The 9,148-nt window shown below is 35.8% G+C and overlaps 1 long non-coding RNA gene across 1 annotated transcript; it reads right to left on the bottom strand.

Annotated features, from left to right (window-relative positions):
• Nucleotides 1-1,321: 1,321 nt before the first annotated feature.
• On the bottom strand, nt 1,322-6,258 carry LOC142100175 (uncharacterized). The gene is made up of 3 exons (XR_012678750.1): nt 5,274-6,258; nt 3,401-3,458; nt 1,322-1,509 (listed from the first exon to the last, which is right to left on the bottom strand). It is a non-coding gene; the product is annotated as an uncharacterized LOC142100175 (long non-coding RNA).
• Between the last annotated feature and the right edge of the window lie 2,890 nt (nt 6,259-9,148).

The raw sequence follows: 9,148 nt of genomic DNA on the forward strand, positions 1-9,148 counted from the left end.
CGCGGCTCGTAACAGTAGCCTAAAAAGTTTTTTTTATTTTATTTAATTAAAAACATGTTCTTAAATTTCCCTTTATTCTTCTAATGATATAAGAATATATCATCTAAAAAATATAATAAAATATTTTTGTTTCGATGGGAGCCCAATTTTGCATGGCACTTCTAAAAAGATAGTTTCATGATTGAGTATAAATACATAAGAACATATTGAGTGGCAGATGTTTTTTGTAGTTGTCTTACGTATAGAAATCCTGCGATAGTTATTCAAAGTCTCAATGTGTGCCAGGTGGTGGGTTCTCAGAAGACCATTCCCTTTTCTCCTAAATTCATCTGACCATTTTTTCTCTCATAGATGAACATCTGCTTAAGTGTAACCAGGTTACATCCCTGGCCTAAGACAGAAAACTCTTACAATCCCGTTGTTTCTTGTCTACAGTATATGCCATCTGGTAAAACCCAATCTACAAAAGAATATTTTAGCAATATGATAAAGTCAGCTCATTATAAAAACACAAACAAGGGAAACATCTTCCCTGTAGCAATGAAGATAAAAGACAAAACTATCACTCAGGGCTCTCATGTGTTCTGTTTGTTTTCGCAGACAGTCCTAACTTTTGCCACTTAAAATATTTTATTTCAAATTATTTGTTTTGCTAGAATGCAGACTAAACTTCTACCTAGATTAAATTAGTAGAGGGGAGTCACTTCTAAAGTTTGGTGGCATTTTGGACATCTTTTGGAGTAGGGGGCAAATGCAACTAAATTTCCCATGGTACTGCACTATCACCATTATGTTTAGTCAATTATGGTAAGGAATGCTGAAATAACTAGTTAATTGGTGGTACTGTATAACGTTCTTCTGAACCGTTGTAATCAGCTACTAGGTTACGTTCCAAACATTATAATAAAAGGTTTTTTTGCTTAAAAAATGTAAATCCCCATTTTTCATTTATTCAGTTCTTCTATGGTCTACAATGACATTACATGTTTTGCCAAAACTGATCTGTAATTAGTTCAGATTTTAGCTGTAACCTTGACTGCCCTTTTTCAAATAAATTAAAAACAACAATTAGCCACCTGCAAGACACAAAGACATTTTACACAACATACCAAAAAGGAGACACCTCATAATATAAATAAAGCATTTTATTTTTATTGTAAATGTAAACACAGTCTGTTATACTTTACATATTCACTAACTCAAGAAAAAATATTTGGAAATATGTGTTCATCAATGAATAATAGAGGTAAATGGGCTAATTTAAAGGGGGATGATTATGCACCCCATAATCACGCAATAAGCACGCAAGAAAGAGGTAGGTAAATTGGCTGCTGTCAAACTGATCTTAGTCTCTCTCTGTTTGTGTATGTTAGGGAATTTAGACTGTAAGCTCAAATGGGGCAGGGACTGATGTGAATGCATTCTCTGCACAGCGCTGTGGAATTAGTGGCTTTATATAAATAGATGATGATGATGATGATGATTCCCAGTGGTCAAAAGAGATGCTACCTGTAGTAAAAAATGAAAAAAATAAAAAAGAGTAAGAAAAAAAGAATAAATAAGAATAAAAGATACCCATCCAAATGGACATGGTTTGGGTAGCACTGGATGTAGTTTGGTCAGGATTGTGCATGGTTTGGGATAATTAGTGACATGCCATATTTCCTCATTATTTTCCAATTGGGGATGTTGGTAGGTATACATTTATACTGTAGTGTGCAACTTGAATGCCATTGATGCGTGGGAGGTATCCTGCAGATATATCCCATGCACTCCTCCTTAGCAGTGCACAATGCTCAGGGCTATGAAGGAACAACTCAACAGTCATTCAGCAATGGACTGGTGAGTATTCCATCCACCACTGTCCTAGTCAGTGGCATTGTTGCGAGCTTCTGTTATGAGGTCACCGTGATATGAGCATCTGGCCCATCCTCTGCATTAAGGGAGTAAAAATAAAAGAGACCAGCATTTGGGGAAGCTTTAAAGGAGTCTTAGGGGTATATTTGTTAAACTGTGAGCTTGAAAAACTGGAGATGTTGCCTATAGCAACCAATCAGAATCTAGTTATCATTTATTTATAACATCCTACAAAATGACAGCTAAATTCTGATTGGTTGCTATAGGCAACATCTTCACTTTTTCAAACCCGCAGTTTAGTGACCCCTTGATCACTCACATCCTGACTCCTACAGGGCATGAGCGTATCTTTGTTTCAAAGTGGAGGGTTTCTTTAACAGATATTGTCTCATCCCTTACAATATAACCACTGTGCAACAGAAAATAACAAGGAGCCCACGAATGGAGGAGGAACGTGAGAACTTCCGATATTCAGCATGATATGGCAATCCATGTTATGTAAACATTGTCCACATTTTTATTTAGTAAATGTATGAAAAACATTTTTGGAAATACAAACTTTTCTGAAAAATAAGGTATGATTTGTGTGGTTACTGCACAGAAAAATGTACTAGGATGTAATAAGCCCAAAGAGGGCCAATATTAATTCATCGCAGGGGGAAAAAAAGACTTGGCAGTGAAGGGGTTAATAGTTGTCACAGTGATTTCTAGCCTCAGACAAGATTTCAAAGCTTTGCATGTTCTAGTCCAGTGTTGGCTAACCTGTGACACTCCAGGTGTTGTGAAACTACAAGTCCCAGCATGCTTTGCCAATATATAGCAGCTTTTTGCTGGAAGGGTATGCTGGGACTTGTAGTTTCACAACACCTGGAGTGTCAAGGTTAGCCAACACTGTTCTAGTCTATACCCTAGGCACTGTCACTTCGACTTACACCTTGAGCTCCTGCCTTCTACAGTTGCAGTAGTTGTCTATGCTTCCAGATTCATACATATAGCATCTTTGTTTCTTCTTACATTGACAGCTGACAACTTCTTTTCAGTTTCTTGCAAAATGTTTGTGCAAAGCAGCACTTTTGTTAAAAAGAAAACATGTCAGAGGATAAACTGATGGCAATCTAGTGAAAATACTAGTGTACAATAAAGGACATACTAATGTTTTTAATAAATTTTACAAAACTTTCTCTACTGAAAATAAAAAGCAATTGTGACTATTTCCCCTATTAATAATGTCATGTAATGAAAGAGCTGATTTTGTACTACTTCCCACTTGATTTTATGCCATGAAAACAAATCAGAGTCAATACTATATATATATATATATATATATATATATATATATATATATATATATATATATATATATATATATATATTGCAAATATTTTTATTGTGTGGAACTTCCCGTTTCAGTTCCAGAAATTAATCTGAAAATTCCACTGAATGTCTCCTAGCTCTGGGAAAAAAAATCATCACTTACAGAGGAGCTATTACTTTACATCCTGATTTCATTGATTTTAAACTAGTTTTTTTATGCTGGATTTACCTTTAAAGAAAGAGATTATTAGATTTTAGAAATATCCTGTAACAGGTAAGCGTTGAACCTGGAAAAGAAAAGTAAAAGACCCAAACAGATTATTTTAGAGTTTAGTAAATATGTGCATTAGTTAAACTGACCTTGATGTTTGCATATGTTCAGTAAATATTTATTCATTTAAATCCAGTCATTACAAAATAAATGCAGAAATTCTCGATCCTGAAAGAAAATTGTCTCCTGGGGGGCCTGAAGTTGTGCCCTATGAATCTTTACTTCTCAGTGAATGGAGTGCTATTATGATGATGTATAATTAATTTGCATCTCACCCATGAGAACAAACACTATCTGTTTTTCACTCTTGTCCTGCACATCAAAGGGTGAGTAATTGTATGTGTCTATTTGTGAGGTTAATAACCATGCCAGGTATATTATTGCATTGCTCAGTACAATAAGTGCACAGACCAATTTACACCTTTAAACACACAAAGAAAAATAATTTGATAACACTTTTTGTTACATCCCCCCCAATTAGCAATGCTGTTAGCTAGTAGAGTAACTTGTATTTAACAGATCAAGCAAATGTAATATTATTTTTAAGAAAATGTATTTATTTATATATCTGCTTCATTACTTTTTTTTTATTACTTAATGCAAATCCAGGTGTACAAATAGGACTCTGCCTAAGGAAAGTTACATAAGAGTTAAAATACTAGCGGGGTGATGATTTTTCGCAATGAAAGACTGCGATAAATTAAATGATTTGAAATGATTATAAGCCTGGGGACTTAGGTGCTCAAAGACAATTACCAACTAAACATTCCATTAATGAAATAATGATTAATTATAATTACTAATTAAAATTTAGGATTATGATGTTGGTTTTAAGCATTACATTGCGTAATGTCATTAGCATTTTTAATCAAAATTCCTATAAGGAAAAGCAAGAGGGAAGAAAACGCGGGGGCCTCCCAGCTCTGTAATTAGACGATATTGCTAAACCCTTGGGGTGTAGATTTCCCCCTTTCTGTTGAACTTAACTAGGTAAGTTGAATGCAGTGTGATTTAATTACTCATTAGTCTTTTTCACTGAACGCGGGGAGTCAATTTAAATGTCACAAGAAGTTTAGCGAAGTTTTGAAACAGTTGGATCAGTAAGGTGAAAAATTGAAAAAAGCTCTGAAATTAACTGAGAATTATTTTTTTTTTTAAATATTGCAATCTACATATTCATTTTCTTATGTTACAGATCTAGTAAACTGTGTCTAATATCAGTATCGTGTGGATTGGTCAGATAAAAATTGGATAATAATGTCATATAGCATAAGTATTTTTCGAAATTCATTTGGGGGTAGGCATTTTTAATTTACACTCTACTTAAAGTCATCGTTGGTGATGTGTTAATTGATCTTTATTAGAAAATAAAGAAACCCTAAGGTATCGTATTTTCCGGGTCACATATATTTATTTAATCTTCTCCTTAGTGAGCCCGCCACTGGGGCAGGTACTGATGTGAATGTTTAAAGGTTTTCTATAATATTCTGCGCACTATATAAATAAAGGTTAATAAACATATAAATAATAATAAATTATTCAGCAGATAACAGGGCAAACTAGCAGATGCAAACAACTTTAATATTAATAATAGTATGAGTCATGTACCGAAATTTCAGATTTGAACTTTTAGTTCAAAGTTTAATTTTATTTTTAAATAAGTTTAAAAAAAAGTAAGTTATTTTAAAACTATATATATATATATATATATATATATATATATATATATATCTTCATAATATGGACTGGCAGCAACAACACATTTGAAGACCTCTTCAAAGCTAATCACAAATCTACAGATAGAAATACTATATTGTAGGCTAATAGTTACCATTCTATAGTCCTTTCAGAGGGTTTACCCTATTCACAGACGTTGGAAGTACAAGCTCAATGGAGGATACTCTAGTAGAGATGGGTTTGATGATTAAAAAGTTTCTCAGATGGGGAAATTCTAAACAGCTCCTAGAAAATATTAAAGCGAAAGTTTTGAAGATTCAAAAACCTGATACAGTTAGGAATAAGAAGTTGGCAAACTCAGTTAATAAATTACCGTGGGTACAGTGTTATAGCACAAAGAGCCCAAGTACAGCTAAAACAGTGAAGTCTTTGTGGCCATTTATCCAAAAGGATCCAGAACTGTCATTGCTAATAGAAGTCTCCATTATGCCCTGTTATAAACGGGGGTGAAACATCACAGACCAAGTGATGCGCACAGATGTTACAAATATCAAATCATCTGAAATCATTGATAGATTTACAAAAGTATGCACAGGTTGCTTTAAGTGTCCAAATTGTTTAACATGCTGGTATATGGATAAAGGAAATACCTTTAAACATCCTCATTAAGGCAAAGAATACAAAATTGATTTTATGCTATCTTGCAGCAGTACACATGTAGTATATATCATCATGTGCCCATGTGGCCTTTACTACGTGGGCAAAACATCTTGGCAATTCAAGGAAAGGATGGCTCTACACAAATCAGCTATAATAATGGTCATAGTAAAACACAACAGTGAACAACCAGTAACTAGACATTTTCTGAATGCTAGACATAATATGGCTATGCTCCAGTATAAAACTATTGACCATGTTCCAATATTGCTTAGAGGTGGAGAGAGAGACAATAAATTAATGCAATCGGAATCTACTTGGCTATATCGCTTGAATACAGTGGCTCCACATGGGTTTAATGAGAATCTCCCTCTAAGCTGTTTTCCTATAGATCTGGATGCATGCTCCCTGTGAAACCTCCCAGGCTCTTATATTCAAGCCCTGGCTTTCTCCCATGGGCATGCATTCTTGAACATTCATTAGAATATATAATGTATTGTTAGTGGTCTATAGCTGCTTTATTTAGATATAATCATGCAAATAATAGATTATATATTTATATAGTATCATTATATACAGAAAGCCAGGTTGCAACTTCTTTTGGTAGTTCGGTAGTATTCATGGTTAATATATGTATTAATAACAATAAGAGTTCTCTTCATTGATAAGATATAGCTTATATGTATGTGTATATATATATATATATATATATATATATATATATATATATATATATATATATATACAGAATTTGGTAAGTTGCAGCTGATATATTATACTTAGTGTGGCTTTGCCATTTGTATATCAACATAAATGCATCTTCCACTTCTTTTTAAATGTCTTTATTTAGTGCAGTTTTAAATTGTTATTGCACTTTAGGTGGTTATCCAGCAATCAGTGTGTAAACAGATGCTAGTTTAATACTTTTGCATTAGAATATTTGTGGGTTTTTTACATGTTTACAATTCGGGTTGCCATGGTGATGTTTGTTAATCATGCTCCTTATAATGATGTTACTCTGCATTGCTTATTCATTGGCAGTTTTGATCTAGTGGGAGTGCTATCGCCCTGCAATGCATGCTGGGATAGCAGTGCTAACACAGGCAGCTTGTTTCACATTGCAGCAGGTGCAAGGTATGTTAATTATATTTTGCACTATATGTATTGGGTATGTTGCTCAGACTCTCACATGATGTCCCTGAGGAAAGTAATGTACTGAAACATCGGAATGGATTAAATACACTCTTTTGATACAACTACAATGTGTCTGAAATCCTTGAGTGCTGCCTCACCTGGAATTTATTTATTGTACAAACAAGTGAATAGTAATGTACACATGCTATTTATGAGTGCTGAGCACGCTATATATTATATATATATATATATATATATATATATATATACAAGTTAACCCGTGCATGATACTCATGCATTCTAATCAAATCAAGCTACTTAAGGTCTTAAAAAGGTTCTTGTCATGCATTTGGGCCTAGCTCAGGCCTCCTCAGGGGAGGAGCGTTACTTCCCGACGCAAGCGGCCTTTTTAATGTGTGTTCATGAGGTAAAATTACCTCACGAAAATGAGTTTGACCCCTCAACTCGTAAATTTAGCCTTTACTACCCCTCCCACGGGGGGAAGGGGGGATGATGGAAGTTAACTGACTTGACTATTCAAATTTTTTTTGTCAAATAATGTCAGTATACCAGATTTCAGGTCAATTGGATGAGCCCTTTCTGAGAAAATAGTTTTTTCCACACACACACACTAACGCATGCCTCTACACATGTGTGTTCATGAAGTAAAATTACCTCACGAAAATGAGTTTGAGCCCTACCAAATTTCAGCCCTTTTTGAATTTTTTTCCCCAAACACTAAGAATTTAGTAGGTCAGTGTATAACTCCGCCCAGCAGGTGGCGCTGCAACTTGTTTTTTTTTTTTCACACACACACACACACACAGACAGACAGACGCCACTAAGCATTTATATATATTATATATATATATATATATATATATGTATATATGGAAGAAAAACAAAAGACAGGGGGCGCCAAACATAGTTCAATTAAACGTGATATACAATAATATTCTCCACAATATATGTAGTTCTCGTACCAGATGTTCAAAGTAAAAACGCCAAAGTGATAATAGGAAAATCCCTCTGATGGCACCACAGTTAGGTAGTAGGATTCAAGGCGGATATCCCCTCTTAGTAACAGACTTAGGGATATCCAGATATCTGTGAACTCGAAATTAAAACCACAATAGTGTGATACCATCAAAGACCACACTTAAAATTCTCTAGTAGATTAAAAATTTATTAGGACAATAATTTTCACACTGCAGCTTTAGTAATTAATGCCCGTACATAAAACACATTAAAAATCAGCTTATCTGTCCCATGGACATCACAGGTAGTATAGAAGGTACCAGCCGGCAACAATCCAGACATCCAAGGAATGGTCACAGGAAACGAATGAAGAAACAGAACAAACCCCGACGCGTTTCATCTTATGAAAGACTTTCTCAAGGAGTCATAATTTGAAGAGAGTCTGTCGGCTCCTAAATACTCGAGTCCTCATAATGGGGAGTGTTACTCACCGGACCGTGAGTGCCTCTTCTCCCGTTATTAGGAACCGTGGCCGCCCGCCATCCTGATGGTCTGCGCATGCGCAGCCTCTATGAACCCTTCAGACCTGTTGCTTTTAGTTAATTGGCTGATCAGGCAACACTCCCTATTTAAAGCACCTGTGGTCATTACCTCGTAGCCTGATCTTGGAGTCTCATTCCCTGTGAGTCTCTGAAGGTGTTCCTGTGTTTCTCCTCGTGTCTTCAGTTCCAGCTGATTCCTCTCTATTGCATTGCCAGTTACCAGACCGCTTCAACTCTTTTGTGTTTCATCGTGTCTTCAGTCCCAGCTGATTCCTGACTATTGCATTGCCGGTTTCCAGACCGCTTCAACTCTCCTGTGTTTCATCGTGTCTTCAGTCCCAGCTGATTCCTGACTATTGCATTGCCGGTTTCCAGACCGCTTCAACTCTCCTGTGTTTCATCGTGTCTTCAGTCCCAGCTGATTCCTGACTATTGCATTGCCGGTTTCCAGACCGCTTAAACTCTCCTGTGTTTCATCGTGTCTTCAGTTCCTGCTGATTTCTGCAAGAAACATCATTGCTCCACTCGTGTCAAGTTCTCTGCCTGTGTGCTACACAGACACGGATTATCGCTACCACTCTCCTGTGGTCTCTACTCGTGTCGGCGTTCAGCCGCTCAGCTATCCCTGTGTTTCTCTCGTGACAGCCTGCTCAACTGAATCGCGGTATGCTTACCTTCTATTGACTTTACCAGTTTATTGCATATCCGCTTGGACTGT

This window comes from Mixophyes fleayi, chromosome 8 (genome assembly GCF_038048845.1).
Source record: "Mixophyes fleayi isolate aMixFle1 chromosome 8, aMixFle1.hap1, whole genome shotgun sequence".
NCBI classification, from domain to species: domain Eukaryota; kingdom Metazoa; phylum Chordata; class Amphibia; order Anura; family Limnodynastidae; genus Mixophyes; species Mixophyes fleayi.